Source organism: Nymphalis io, chromosome 2 (assembly GCF_905147045.1).
Source record: "Nymphalis io chromosome 2, ilAglIoxx1.1, whole genome shotgun sequence".
Taxonomy (NCBI): domain Eukaryota; kingdom Metazoa; phylum Arthropoda; class Insecta; order Lepidoptera; family Nymphalidae; genus Nymphalis; species Nymphalis io.
Window position 1 is genome coordinate 3,442,123 of NC_065889.1, and position 16,551 is coordinate 3,458,673.

At 30.8% G+C, this 16,551-nt stretch overlaps 1 protein-coding gene across 17 annotated transcripts in view; it reads right to left on the reverse strand.

Moving 5' to 3' along the window:
- Positions 1-16,317, reverse strand: part of LOC126775508 (voltage-dependent calcium channel type A subunit alpha-1) — a 73,094-nt gene extending 56,777 nt beyond the window's left edge. For 13 of the 17 annotated variants that reach the window (XR_007669888.1, XR_007669887.1, XR_007669892.1 and 10 more), the window contains exon 1: positions 16,061-16,317. The gene's annotated coding sequence lies outside the window, so the exon portion shown is untranslated. Of the gene's footprint in view, positions 1-15,226; positions 15,617-16,060 lie in introns of those variants that run through there. The other 4 variants (XM_050497613.1, XM_050497597.1, XM_050497604.1 and 1 more) reach the window with 1 other exon arrangement.
- Positions 16,318-16,551: the final 234 nt, after the last annotated feature.

The following is a 16,551-nucleotide window of genomic DNA, read 5'->3' on the forward strand; positions in this document are numbered from 1 at the left end:
AAATTCTGCCACATGTGTATTCTACAAACCCACATTGGAGCAGCATGGTGGCATAAGCTCCAAACCTTCTCCTTAAAAGGGTGAGGAGGCCTTAGCTCAGCAGTGGGACATTAACAGGCTGTTACTGTATTGTATTAATAAGTAATTTACGATTATTTTGCTATATTAAAATTTTGAAAAGGAAAAGTATTAATATATTTAGTATTTTGGGATGAATCTAACAGTATTTTATATTAAAAAAAAACTCAAACATTCTACGAACTACATGACAATCGCAAGACCGAAAAGTAAGAAATAATTTTAATAGTGCTTTTATATATGCATGAATACTGCACATTTCGAAGTATATAACACCTGCAGGAACACTAATACGATAAAATAAAAAGGAAATCAAAAGGAAATCAAAATTAGTAAAAGAACTTTAGATATCGTTCTCTGCATTTTAAATCTTGAATCACGTTCTCGCCCACAAAACAAGCGCAAATGCCTAGTCAGCTGGTACATTACGATGTTCGATTAATACTGAGCAAGTAACAAAAATTAATAAGTCAATTTTTTTTATAAATTAATCATAATTAAAATATAACAACTTTACTTATATACGTTGTTTACTGAAACTGATTATAATACCTTTCTGTCATTATCGATTTGACTTTAGGAAGAAGACATACATTGATTAACTAATAACTCCATTTATAGAAGAAGTAATAAATTTTTATTTTATTTATTTATAGGTGATTAAAATTTGTAGTCCGGAATTTGACTCCGGAGGTATTTTAGTTGTATTAAATTATTTTTACTGTGAGTTGAACTTGATTGTATGAAAACGAGCAGTTAACCAATAAGTGATGGTCTGTATATATTTTGTATTCATGGAAAGCTAAATCCATTTGTATATGTAACGTGCGTTTTATTTGAAGACAACAACTTCTGTTACATATGTGACAATCAACTGAGCGCTTGCCAGAATGTCAAGCTTTAAATACACCTGTACAATCGAGTAAGCTAAAACGCGGATCTGTAAAACTACAGAAATGTTTGTTCGACGAAGCGACTGGAGTATTTTTGCTATAGGTATCTCATTTCATGACACAGATCAACCAGTTGATTCCTCATTTACGAGTCAAAATTACGATAAAACCAATCAAACACAATCAAATTTCACACAGGAATGATCAAGTTTTATACCAATACATGATCAATATAGTGACACTTTATAGTAAGAGTATTTTATTAACAATCGGTATAGCGCCAAACACCTCACGTCTACACCATCTAAACATTTTTTAAAGTGGTTACCACCGTTCATTGATATTGGCATCATAAGAAATAGTAACAGCCCGATTCATAGCTAATGCGCCGCCAACCTTGGGAACTAAGATGTACCTCATCCTCCCCAGTTAACTCACCGTTCAAACCGGAACACAACAGTACTAAGCTGTCGTTAACTACCAATAAGCACGTATAACATTTCCTTATAATTTGTTTTATAGTATACAATAATATTACATAAAATTATACAATATATTTATTCTTAGCTCTTATTTTAGTTGTAATTTGACAGTCGTCATTGATAAAAGTCTTTATATTGGTTAAAGAAACGGTTGACAATTTGTCCTTAGATATTTCGTACAGTGACCGCGATCAATGACTTATAGTATAGACTATAGAGAGACTCACAAATACAAAACAGAATGAAACGATATATATCTTTATGTAAATATTTGCAAATGCCAAAGCCGCTACATCAGACGGCGCGGCGGTCGCTTCTACGCGAAACGGTCATCAAATATAAGACTGAAGATTGTTTATAGTCATTCATTATATTTCAACCCTCGTATTTTAGTGATTTGAATTGAGGCAGATCCTGAGCAGCTAGATGACAATTAATTCAAATACAAATTTAAAGTTATAAATATTGGCGTTCAATATTGTTGTTTTTAATTGGTGTATTTTTTATTTTATGCCAATTATATAATATATAATAATACCTTTATTAATTTCATCAAATACGATTCATATTTTTTTCGCTGCAATATTTATTAAAATATGTAATATTCAGGGAGAACTAAACAATTATAATTTGAACTTCCTTATTTATCACTTTGCCTAGACTATATGAATATTTCCATGTTGCTTTCGGGAAATCTGATTATGCACGGGGAGGAGGCAACCAAACCTAAACCTAACTATTAAAAGCCTATATATTTAAAAACGAATAAAATCTTGTTAGGTTAGATTGTTTTATTTTTATTTATGAAAAAAAATGGCAGTAAGAAAAACTGATTTTAATTACTCTTCCCCATAGGTGATAAGGATTATAAATAATGCCCGGACAGCTTGATTATTTAAATAGTTGTACTCTCTCAATCACTCTGCCCTCTCATATTGGGCATGTTTCAAACTGCACAAGCATTTTATAACCTCCTGTTAATCACTTGGTCTATAGCATATATATACTTCATTATTGAAAAAAATATATAAAAATACTAACACTAATAAACTTCGTTGATACTAAGTATCAACAGTAAAATACTTACTAATTAAGTATTTTACTAGTAGTTTTTTTATGCTTGCTTATTTAACTTTAACTTAATGGATTTTTTTATTTTAAGATTTACTACTTATTCAGATACTTAGCATAAATTCTAAGATTCTCCAGTTTATATGACACGATAATTATTACTTCAAATCAAATTATTATATTCTACGTCAGTCAAGAACATATAAAAATTTAACATGTAAATACGATATTTTGTAGTTTTAATTATAATAAATAAATAATAATGTACATAATAATTAGACAAGATTACTGAACTTTGCCTAGCGGCTGTTTAGTTAAACACGATTTTTTCCATTTGTGACGCATCAATATTTAACTATACACCCGCTTAACAACGGTTATAACTACGACCGATTATGTCTAGGTAGTTTTATGTCAAAAGATACGAAGTATACTAATATATAAATACTGTTTAATCTTGCTACAACAAAATTAGACTTAATATTCAAGGTCAAACAGCCTGAATATGGCCATACAAATTAGCTCTTCTATCGTCATAGATTTGACGCACTGAATAGTTGTTCAATAAGAACACTACCCGCTCACCCGCTGCCACTGCCCTCGCTCGACACACAACTCGCGCGCGTTCGTATAGGTTCGTGCATTTTCGCCTCCATAGAAAACTTTGGCTTCGATGTTTTACGTTCGATGCGGCTGTAGTTACTTTTTTTGGCCGAAGTTAGCCGAAGCTGTAGCTGAATCCGAAGTTTCGGACGGGCACTAGTTATTGGATAAAAACCGGTATGTTCAACGTGGACGGTTTTGAAACTGCATTTACTTATATTATATTGCAATGATTCTCAAATACATAAAACGCTCGTAATAAATAAATAATTAAAGACATTTTTAGGTTTTACAATTCTTCAAAAGTAGTTTGTGGTTTCTTCCAAAACTTGATGTAAAATATGCATTCCTTAGTGTCCATCATTAGTATTCACAAGTAACATTATCTTAAGATATCGGAAGGGGTCGCGGATGTCTGATATGGACATAAACCCGTATCCTCCCTGATTCGTGTCAAGCTCGGCCATCGCATAAAATTTAGTAGCCAAGAAGCTTGGGCCCGGGTAAAGTAAAGTAAAGGTAAGGTAAAGTGATATAGACAAAGTTCATTTATGGTTGTGATTTACAAAAATATTGTAATGGGTTATGCTTAAATATTAAAAAACTCACAAACATATAAACTTAATAACATATAAAATGGGCAAAATTTGGATTTTAAATATAATATAAGTAACTATTATAATTTTATTTCCGTATCTACAAGAGTTATTTTAATTAGACTTCAAATTTTGCATAAAAGTAGGTCACTCATAATTATTTTCAGCATTTTTCGATATTCCACTGTTAATATGTTATATATTCAGATTTTTTTATTATTTCATGTATATTGCAAACAGAACGCGGGTGGAACCTTGCACAACAAAGGTACTTTTTATCGGTATTACATTTGCTATTTATTCCAGTAGACTTTTCGATATACCTTAGGTATTTTATTTACAAAACTTCCATCCTTATTAAAATTATAAGTTCGAAAGTGAGGTTGATTGCTTACACCTTCACGTCTTATCTACTCAATCGATCATCATAAGATTTTGTATACACGTTTTCAGGGGTACAGAAAAGGTCCAATATGGTACCAAACACTCCCCCCCAGCCTATCACGCGGACGGAACTAGTTATTTATGAAAATGTTGCAAATATCGTAAGACATTAAATTACAACGGATTCTGTATTGTAAACTTATATAATAAAATTGCATTTTTTCCAATGTAAAGACAACGGAATGTTTGTGACAAAACTAACGTCTTTATAGATATGATACGATGTGGGAATAAAACAATCAACTACAACCCATAACATAATATTATTATATTGATTGTAAACAACAATTGTTGGTACTACTATATTTTATATATATTATATTATTTTAACGATAATATCGTGATGATTAATTCCAGTTAATTGCGCGTTTCAAATAAAAAGGACGGTATGTTCAATTTTATTGACTGAAAATACTTCTAAAATTCAAAGAAGGCATAACAATAATAATTGAAATTTAAATAATATAAAATAATTTATGACATGACAGTCCAAATTGTGAACATGATAAATACAAAAAAAAATTACTATGTAAAGACTAACGACGAAGTATAAAATTCCTATAGATATCTCCTACTATTAGTTCTTTAAACAAAATATTAAAGAGACATGTTATAAGAAGCAGCATATTATTAAATTGCGACAAGATTCTTGTACTGATATTGTTGTTTTTTAACTGCAACATAATTTTCACTGGTGGTAGGGCTTTGTGCAAGCTCGTCTGGGTAGGTACCACCCACTCATCAGATATTCTACCGCAAAACAGCAATACTTGATATTGTTGTGTTCCGGTTTGAAGGGTGAGTGAGCCAGTGTAATTACAGGCACAAGGGACATAAAATCTTAGTTCCCAAGGTTGGTGGCGCATTGGCTATAAGCGATGGTTGACATTTCTTACAATGCCAATGTCTAAGGGCGTTTGGTGACCACTTACCATCAGGTGGCCCATATACTCGTCCACCTTCCTATTCTATAAAAAAATAATAATAATAATAAAATATTTTTTTTTAAAGTAAGAATCATTTATATTGAGTAGACAAAATATATACAGATCAAAATTAAAAATAGCTACTGAATAAATCCCGACCGCGTGGAATGGTGGCAAGAACGCAAGCAACATTTCTCTGCTATATTGCAATTTCGATTATCTTAAATTTAAAAAAATATATATGTTTTATTAAATAAATATATAAAATTACTCATCTGAAATAGGTATATAAAAATGATACACTAACGAGACAATTACAAATTATATATTTAGCTAACGATAAAAGACGTTGTCACAGCGTGGTTATTGGTCAAAATAATTACTAAGTATTTTCATTCATATTCATAACCAAAGATATATAATTTAAAAAAAAATACATTTATTATAATTAGACGTGTATAATTATTAACACAATTATTCGATACTTCAAGTATCTTAGCAAATTAAAATACTCTTTTTTTTTGTTTATAGAAACCACTTATACCAATAAACTTAACGCACACGCAATCGCATGATGGAAAGCGAGTTCGGTTTTACCCATTAAAATACTCGAGATAAGAGAAAACGTGCCTTGCCCTTGTATACTCGTTTTCATAATCAAATTTAATAATCGACAGATCGTAAAAGACTGTTATATAAAAATTATGTTCCGTTGTAACTTTTCATAATCAAGCATAAGATAATTTACAACTATATTATATATACATAAGCAAACAGAGGTGCATTCTCTATTCCCCCACCCCCATAACCCGAAGGGACGGCAGTCTAACACGTGCTTTCAAACTCAGAGCTGCTACTGCGAATTTATTGAATATTTAATTAATTAAATCAATTTTCTGTCCTAACTCGTGGCATGTACCCAGAATATACGGCTTAGGTTTAAGAGTTAAAGTTAATTTTATATTTTTTGCATGCTGTATTTGCATCCAGCAGGATACAATTAATTGTATTATTCTTATTTATTGTGTTCATGTATGTACCTAACTTATTTTATCCAATTTAAATAAATTAGCTGTTTTCCTTAACAATTGAGAGAAATTATTATAATAATTCTACGTTTATTCGTTACTTTTGGTATTATATTTAAAATATCTACATGAAAAAAAAAATCATGCATATAGCTATCATCAATCTCCATCGTTTCATCAATCGGTTATACGTAATTCATAAGCCATACCCCTTAGACTGTTTATCCACTTAATTACTGAATAACATTAGATATTGTCATACAACTACTTAACAAATTGAATAATAACGAGCATGTAGTAGAGGCATGTGCATATTGTTAATGTCATTTTGATACGCGAATTATTATTCATATACATTCATATATATTTGTACGTGTAATTTTACAATTTTGATGTTATTATATGCGTGTACAGGCTTTGAAAGTTTTAAGATCGCAAGGATTAAATTAAAATTAAAGTTAATTAAAAATTCTGTAATTTTTTTTTAATTCTTTACAATGCACTTTTATTGACATTTTATTTTCATTCGAATCGTGAATGTTAAACAAGTTTTAGGTCAATTGTATTAAATATTATTACCAAAGTAACATTCTATAGCAGTCTTTACACAACATTTTGTACAAAAAAAATATATTAAACGTTTTTTTCATCAATTTCGTGTTCCTGCTGCAAATCTCTTGAACCGTGAATAAATCCTAAGTCCTAGGCGTCGTTAAATAATTCCAATTAAATCTCTGCCGTAGTATTCATTCAACCGTCGAATAGATCGTTTAAATATTTGATTTGATGATGTCTATATTTAATTATTTCTATTTATTTTCTTATAGATATTTAATCCAAAGATAATTACGTAATTATTGAAAGATAGCTTTACTGCCTATATTGTGAGCATTCTCCATTTAAATATGAACTAAATAATCGATTGACGGTACTTTGGTATACAATGCCGTTTTTTATGTCAAACGCATTCATCAATAAAATCAGCAAAAGCTCCTTCAAAATCCCTTATTTATTTAAGTAAAATCATTCAGAAAAAGGGTTAAAAGTACGCTGGTTGCAAAAGACTGTTAAATTCTAAATTTCTTGCAATGTTATTAAAGACAGTCCATTAATTTTAATTAATAGGATAATGGCAAGTATTCACTTGCCAACTTGAATCCAAAGAAAAATACGTTTTATTCATATAAGTCTATTTTATTTATTATTATTTTTTTACAGATTACCTTTCAGTGCAGTACTGTCGTAATGTGTTTCAGATTTGCTTGAAATCGTTTTTTTTTTAAACTGGAGTCAATTTGTCTTATACCTCTTTTGGACATACTTTCTATTTTATTCCGGACAACTACAATTTTACCATTTCTGCCTTTTCGTTAAAGGTTCACTGCTACTCCAAAAATATTCCAAAACATATACATAAATATTTCGATGAGAAATATTGTAATCTTTTAATTTAATTGTATTAAATGTGTAAATATTGTTGTATTGAATATTTTTTGTGTTAGAATAATTTACAACGAAATTATTAGTAAAAAGCTGTTTCAGGAGTTCGTGGAACAGGGAAAACTTGAATTTTCAAGATTTTGCTAGCAAAAGATAAACCAATTGCTACTGTAAATCTTATCTCAATATCTAAGCTTCCTGTCACTTGACCAAGCTAATGCGTAATTTAATATTATCATCAAGTATATATATTTTATGAAATCCATAATCGAAAAATAATTCAAAGAACAATCATGACTGATAAGAAATTCAATTTTTATTTTTATGATGCTATTCAAAAAATTGCATGCTATTTCAAAAAAAAATATTTGTACTGAATACATAAGTAGCCAGTACTTAGATCTAAATCTGAGTTATAAATAAACATCAGTTGCCAGTAATTAGAGTTTGATATTTGATAGAACCAAGCTCAATACACTAACTTACATAGCAAAATCTTATCAACAACGATCTTTTTTATAAAAAAGCTATACAGTGACCGCTGAATTAAATAATAATAAATAATTTATAATAAATTTACCGTTCATTCACTTGTATTAAGAGACACGCCCGCGTATAATAAAACTATAAAGAAAGCCGGTTGTGTAATTTAAATATTTATTAAAAGATTAATCGCAACGAGATAGTTAAGATAATATTATCGTTAAAGAATCATGACAAAGATAGAAATATTGTCTGATCGTCCTTGTTTACTGTGCGTTTCTAAACTCTAATATAAAATATAATACTTTTTATTTTTCCAATGAAACCTATATTTGTAATCATGACTGGGTAATCTAGATCCAAACTCATTCAAATGAAATCAAATCAAATCAAAATAATTTTTTTTCAAATAGACTTTGACAAGTACTTATGAATCGTCAAGTGCTACACCGGTTCGGAATGTGAATTCTACCGAGAAGGCATTTACATTATAGAAGAATAAGAGAAGATATTACATTACTTATTTATAATGTAATTATCGTCACAAGGGACGACATCATAGATCTCACATTTGACATCGTGTCGACGATGTCAGGAATAGCTTATTTATATTTTACAGTCAGACAGACTTTAGGCAGAAGAAACCGCTTACACTCTGGACCATTTGATATTGCAAAAAATATTATACACTATACCTAAAAAAACATATATACGAATTTAGTTAACATCTTATTTACTAATATTAAAATAGCAGTACCAGATTGCATATTGATTCCAGTGGCCGTGTAGGCAAATAACTCATAGGCAAGCATTTATACAAACGTGTCGTAAAGTAGGTCGTGAAAGGGAGTTTGAATGTGTTGATTTCAATTAAAGTTCAATCTCGTATTGATGTCTTAGAAAATAATTATAGTAGTGAGTCAAGTGATAATGATTTTCGATAAAGGCTAAAGCTGTTTGTTTATATGAATGTCACAATTATTTATTTAACTTTTAATCTAATTAATTTCTCATTTTTATTGTAGAGGCACTATACTGCTCTGAAATGTAGAACAGAAAAACTAAAACAAGAGGAATCAACAAACTCAAATAGTTAATAATTTTAAGCAGTTGAAGCGGATTGATAACCTGATGAAAAGTCTTCACATAAAAAAAAATTATACTATAAGAATCTTTGCTTAATTTACCGATGTTCCTTGTTTAATTGTAGAAATAATATGTTTATTAACTCGCTCACAATTTGTACATAGTAAGTTTATATACACACAAAGTATTTCTTGGTAGAACTGAAGTCGGAAAAGTTGGAGTGTATAGCATAGAAGCGAAGCTCAGCCGTCAGTCAGTCAGTTAGTCTAGAAGTATGAAATTTGTAATAGAAACTTTTTATATAAAGTTTAAGGCTTTTTATATAAGAAATAATATTAACGATAATTAATTACGCAAGAGAATAAAATAAAGATAGATTTTTTATTGAAGATGCGTCATCCTTTAAGTAATAAAAATAGTTTGGTATTTAGGTTTCCGTTTGTAAAGTAATTTTTTTATATAAGACATAACATACGTTTGTAGAAATTTATATATTATTAGGAGGTTTAAGGGATTAGAATCTAGTATGGGAAGCTCTTAATTTTTTAATAATAAACGGTTGAAATTCCGTGGTCCCTTTAGTATTTATTTGTTTACAAAGTAATTATTCGTTTGAAAAAGTAGGCACAGGTATATAATGCTACTCAAAAATTTATATATTCTGTTGAACCGATATTAAAATTTATTTAATATATAATACATAACAGTAAAGGTTGCATTTGAATAGAATCGTGGAGTACATTATATAATGCATATTTTTTGAGACATGATTTATTATGTCAACGTAATAATAGAAAAAAATAAAGATGCATGAAAAAATTGTATGAAAAAATTGTAGATCTCTGCTGTAGATCTGCATTTTTGTGTAATATTTCATATATAGACATAGTAGTCAACATTTTGATCATAAAAAACAGAAAAGACAGCTCATGTTTCATTTATTTTGCTACCCCTCTTATGGTAATTCTAAATTTTTCAACTCAAACAATTTTGCATAGAAACTAATATATGAAACTTAATCAAATTATAAAAGCTTAAAGCATCATTGATGTTCACTGATTTGTGTTTATAATTCATCTTGCTCTTTTCGATAGAGCATAGTGAGGGAACCCATGTGCAAAGAGTGGTGGACTACACTTTAAACTTTATTAACAGGAAATTAAAAAAAAACACAATTTACAAACCATTTAAAAAAATATATCATAACTTTTTATTGTCTTCAACGTTTCAATATAATGTAATAAAGTATATCCGATACAGATTGCACAACATTTACAATGATTGCTGACAATCGTCCCTTTATTTAACGCCAAAATAAAGTCATTGAGATTTATTGACTTCATCCTGTGCGATGCCCGCCTCAACACTAAACACAATTGGATCTGTTTGAAATGCAATCATATGTGTGAAGGAGCAGAGTGTTAGGTATGATGTGTAAAATATCTTGAATGAATCTATATACAAGGTGAAATTTATTGAAGCAATTTTTCAGTTTATTATCATTGGCATAATATATATTACTAATATTATATTATATATTATGATAATGATCACGAAAGATATCAGGTGCAGGTACTTGCAGTGTGTATAATATTCGAGATTTTCCCCATTTTAAAATTAGTAATTATTCTATTTTAACCCCTAGGGTCTCTTGTAAATACTCTTCTGTACCGATGATATAATTTAATTTTACAATCAATAAGTACTTTAAAATAGCAAAAAATGCACTAAAAAGTGAGTATTAATAACATATGTGGATGTATAACCTGGTATATAAACTAAATATCTTAGAATTGTACTTACACGATTTTTGTTTTCTACTGGAATAACTGATAAATTTTAAATAAAATCCCAACAACAAACAAAAGAATCATGCATGCTTTAGATTATTGATTTATAAATATATAAGCATAAACGTAAAATGCAGCTGATTTATAATATAGTATATCAATAAATTACTTTTGATTTGACTAAAAATAAATTCAATTTCGATGAAAATATCAATTTAATCATCTAGATTAGGTACTTAGGATTAATTCTGTATATTAAATATGCAATAATCATATAAAAATTTTAATAGAAAATATCCATTGAAAGATAAAGTAAAACGTACCAATAGTCTTAACGTCGCCATGAAATTATTTAATTAACAGTAGTTTTAAATATTGTTGTAAAAAATTGGTAAATTATTTTGTCGTCCAATATATTTAACAATTGAAAGAACTTTTAAGAATCCTTTCCAATATCATAAATAAGTATATAAATAGAGTATGTTAGTAATTAATTCAAGATAACCAAAAACGTGTATGTAATACGGCAAATATTAAATCGCCGAGGAGAATGTCATTTTGTTTTAACAACAAACTAAATAACCATTTTATGGTAAGTGTTCTCTCTTCAAGGTCATTGGTAATGTCAGTGGTATTGAGTATATACCCTATATCGAAGCATTATGTTATGGTAAACATCCAAATCTCTTTAGCACATAACTACAACAGTTCGCTCACCCGTAACACTGACAACACACACATAGCATTGTTACATGCTAATCAAATACCAGTTACTGTACCAAACTGTCAAACATTAAACTTCATTGTTGTCATACATAAAATTTAATTTAATATGGTAAGCTTCATTTATCAGAGGTAAATTGTAAAATCACATTTATGTTATTAAAATTTATGATATATATCGTAGCTTTATCCGTAGAATCGCGTAGCTTCATCTACGAGATGCTACATTCATTAGTGTTCAATACAATATTTTTTACCTTTTCTAAGTACAATCAAATATACAGTATTTAAAAATATTGTTTTCATGTTTTTACCGCTATACAGATATTTATTCTATTATTTATTTTTTAACTTTTATACAACAACAAGTATGTAATGAGTTTGCAAAGAAAATAAAGTTATAAATATGCCAAAATGTGGTTAAGTCTTATTTATTACAATTATTTAAAAATGAAAACCTTATAAAACGTACATAATTTGAATATAGATATTTTATTTTCCACATATTTTCGCTATAAATTTCCATTAAATAATTTTAGGAATAGCACCTTCTATTTATATTTAAAAGTATACATGAAGATTGCTTACCAAATTCATCATTACCTAATAATTTATTTGATTATTGCTCGTAAAATATTTTTCATCTACATAAAATTTAATACAGCATGAAATTGGTGAAATCGCGTCGCGTCCACCATTCCTTGACTAACAGACATTACGTACTTTAGTGACCCAATTTCAAAGGTTGTATTTTGTCCCAAATCCAACGTAACAATCTTAGAATGAAAATGATATTTCGAAAATTAACGTTCAATTTGTATTTTTTTTAAATAGTCAATCCTATGTCATGTTATGTAACACATATATGACTTTTAATAATTTGAGTTTGTATTGAGTAAATTTAATATATTACTTATAACACAAAACTTTCATCTAATACCTCATTTAATAATTCTATAACAAGATTTTAGATATTGAAAATTATTTAAAACAAAAAAATAAGGAATATATAATATAATATATATAACTATCCTAAATGAAAAAGAAACACTAAAACAATATTCATAAATTTTATAACAGAACGTTTCAAAGAAGGTTTTAGTATATTATATAAGTGGGCTTCGCATTTTCACCCGCTTTAAATTTAGAATATTGGCGAAATACGCGTGAATTTCATATTCTCGTAAACAATAAATTTATAATGATATATTGATATCATCGCGAAAGCTTAAAGTGGACATCGATATAATATTAATAAGACTAAATGCAGGGAGTTGAAGCGGTCGCCGTGGCCGAAATCGGTCGGGATAGTATTATTATTACATATAATATCTACCTGATAGTCCATCTTGCGAATATAACTGGTTTAATGTTAATGTACTTTGAAAAAATTCTTCGAGGAACGTATAGTTAAGACAAAAAAAAGTATCATATTGACTTTACTTATAAGTATTTCTTCGGAATAGGCGAAATTTCGTCATCATATCTAATATTTGTATCAGATTTATTTTTTATTTCATAGCATTACATAGGTGTACAGAATAAAATCTATTGATTTAAAAGGGAAGTGACTTTATAATCACACATAACTGTAAAATTATATGCTATAAATGTGTAACAAGTAAAATTGTTGGAATAAATTTTATTAAAAACCCGTATAAAAATACGACAAGTATTTTTTTAGATTAATATAACTTTTATGTTTACGAACCTCATACATAAATAAATAGTGTAATTATAGTATATGTATATATGTAATAAAATAACTACAGAATTAGACCGTATAACTAAGGACAGTAAACACGAGATGAATACAAGTTAATTATATGTATTCAATCTTAATGTATTATATATTTATCAATACGTACGTAATAAACATATTATACTTGTAATTCATTTGTAATCGTAAATTTTACAACTAACACAAGAGTGAATTAAAATATTATGACGAGCCGTTTGGCGTGGTTGGTGGATGCTTGCCTTTCACGCCGAAGGTTGTGGGTTCGATTCCCACCCAGGACAGATATTTGTGTGCATGAACATGTCTGGTTGTCCCAAATCTGGGTGTAATTATCTACATAAGTATGTATTTACAAAAGAAAAATAGTATATGTAGTATATCAGTTGTCTGGTTTCCATAGTACAAGCTCTATACAAGCTTAATTTGGGATTAGATGACCGTGTGTGAAAAATGACCCAGGATATATTATTATTATCAAAAATAATTTAACATTTACATACATATTGTATCTATCATATTTGTTATATTATTATAAAACATAAAGAATTAAAACAGTTACAGTTTTAAACAACATGACATAGTATTGTTTTAATTAAATTATATAATATTACTATAAGGAACAGTTTTAAATGCATATGTACGTATCAATAATATATCTGTTATATAATGATGTCAGTATGAACATACAGATTTTAAATAATAAAGGGCAAGTGTCTTTGTTGATGGATTTGAGATTTGATTTTTTTTTATTTAACAAGACATACAAACGCCTGTAACGTAAACTAATTAGCATATTGGAAGTATACAAACGCCTGCAGTTACAAATAAACAGCTGATAAAATGTGACATCATTAAGATTTCATAACATTAAGTATGCATTTAACTTAGAATATTGAAAGTTAAATAAACATACTAAAGAAATCTGCTTGAGACGAAGTTTAATTCCACTAGTTTGTCACGAGTTAATTACTTCATAAATTATAACAAGTTGTCTAAATAGTTTATGCACTTACAAAGTGCTAAGGTTTAAAGTTGAGGGAAACGTTTTGTACACGTCGATGGCACATTTTAATGTAAAAAAGGCTGCTTTATCGTACGTATAGACATTTAACATGGCGAAATAATACGAACTTTTTGATACATTAGAAGAAATATTAATATTATACATATTAAATACTAAAAATCTTCTACATTAAGTTTTAGTAAATTTTAGGACTTTCATATCGTTTGTAGGCAACTAATTAGTTCAAGAAGATTTTAAGAAAATGCAATTAGTTACAGTAAAATATATATTTGAATGAGTAACAGAGGCTAAAATGTAAAATTTAGTTCGTTCTTTCTACTAAAATCAATCTTACTCAAACGGTTCAGCCGTCACTTTCGTGTATATTTGAAAATACCGAGAGAGAGAAAGACAAAACATCTACTTTAAAATTCTTCCAAATATGAATCAGTAACTTAATGGAAAAATAATGTATTAACATTAAGCCATACTTTATGGTATATCGATTATTATAAGTAATGGCTTCAAAACACAAAAAGATAATCCCACTGTGTTTAGTCACTTATTTTGTTATCATATGTCAAATTTGCAAAATTTTGATAGTGTGTTAATGGTTAACTATTTACTGACCCTTCTTATTAACATTTTTTACGAAGACGAAAATTATGTAGTCTTACTTAGTCTTGGATTTAATATTAACCTTTAGCGATATCACGAAGGTTTTAACGATATTTATGTAATTGTCAAAACACAAAAGACTGGTGTTTATGCATTAAACTCCTATTTAAAGTTCACAAGAAAATGGCACGTTACACGAAGCCTTACAATCTAGCACTCACCAGACTTAGGGGCATGGGCGCGGCGCGTCGCTCACGGGCGCACTCCTTTAGTTAAATGAATCCGTTACGAAATACCGCTTTTCTTATCTTCATTTCCGTAATAGAATCACCGTTCATTTAGCTACGACTAACTCAGAAAATTAATTGTATCGGCGCGATCCGCTGTTGCTAGGAGCAGACCAATCGTCGACCCTAACAGGTTACATGAATGAAACCTACACACTTTAACGTATCAATATTCCGCTTATCGAATTAACCTCAGCAAAGCATCCGCACGACCGGCTCAGTAAGTATTTATGAAGTCGCTACTAAAATCACAACGAGTTTTGTTAATACGACGGATTTGGCACACCGATAACCGAGCTCGTGTGAGAGGGGCGGAGGATTAGTTGTGAGGCCTGAGCCTGACGTGTCAGTGTCGTGTAACGGACAAGCGGTAGACGGCGGTGGCGGAAGGTCGGGGAAGCCGGGAGCGCGGCTCGGCGCGAGCCCGGGCTCCGCTGACGTCAGCGACGGCACGGCGCCGCGCGGCCCTACTCACCACCGTCGCCAGCCAATTATTATTTTATATACACGAACGGGAACAGCGTGAAACAAAAGGCTATGACGGCGGGGTGCGGGCGGAGAGCGCTCGCCGCAGGAGCGATGCGCGGCGCCATCTAGCGGCCACGCGGGTGGCCACTCGCGCCTACTCCTTTCGGTCTGCGGACGATCGAAACGAGATGAAAACTCTGCGTTGACCGACCCTCACTGGTGTCGGAAACACTGTCACTGGTCGAAGGCTACACTGAGCGCGATCTGTGTTGTCGATGAAAATTGGTTCACGTTTCGTACCGTGGTCAGAGCGTGGCTGCGTGTGGTGGTGGCGGTCGGGTGGGCCATGCTGTCAGGCGGCGCGGGAGAGGCGCGGGCCGGGCATGGCGGGCTCCTGCTCGACACTGCGGTGCGGCCGGTGCGGGCGTCCGCGGCGCGCGCTGCACGCCACTGGGCCGCGCACCGCCCGCGCCCGCTCGCCGCCCGCTGTGCGCGCGCACGCCCGCACTCGGCGCCGCGGCCGCACCGCGCCTTTAGCCTTCTGCCTTCGGCCTGCACCGCGTGCACCGGCACCACACCGCCCACACAACACAACACACGCTTTCTATCGATTGTCGACTTTGCTCGTTTCTGCACCTTTTAAGAAGTCGCTGATATGCACTTGGAGTGCTAATTGAAACTTAACCAATCGGAAGTTGTTAAAAGTGAAGTTTTTTCAATCTCACTTAAAGTCATTAAGTATTGAATTGAGATAGGTGTGAAGTGATTTCAATGTACCTATATAATACAAA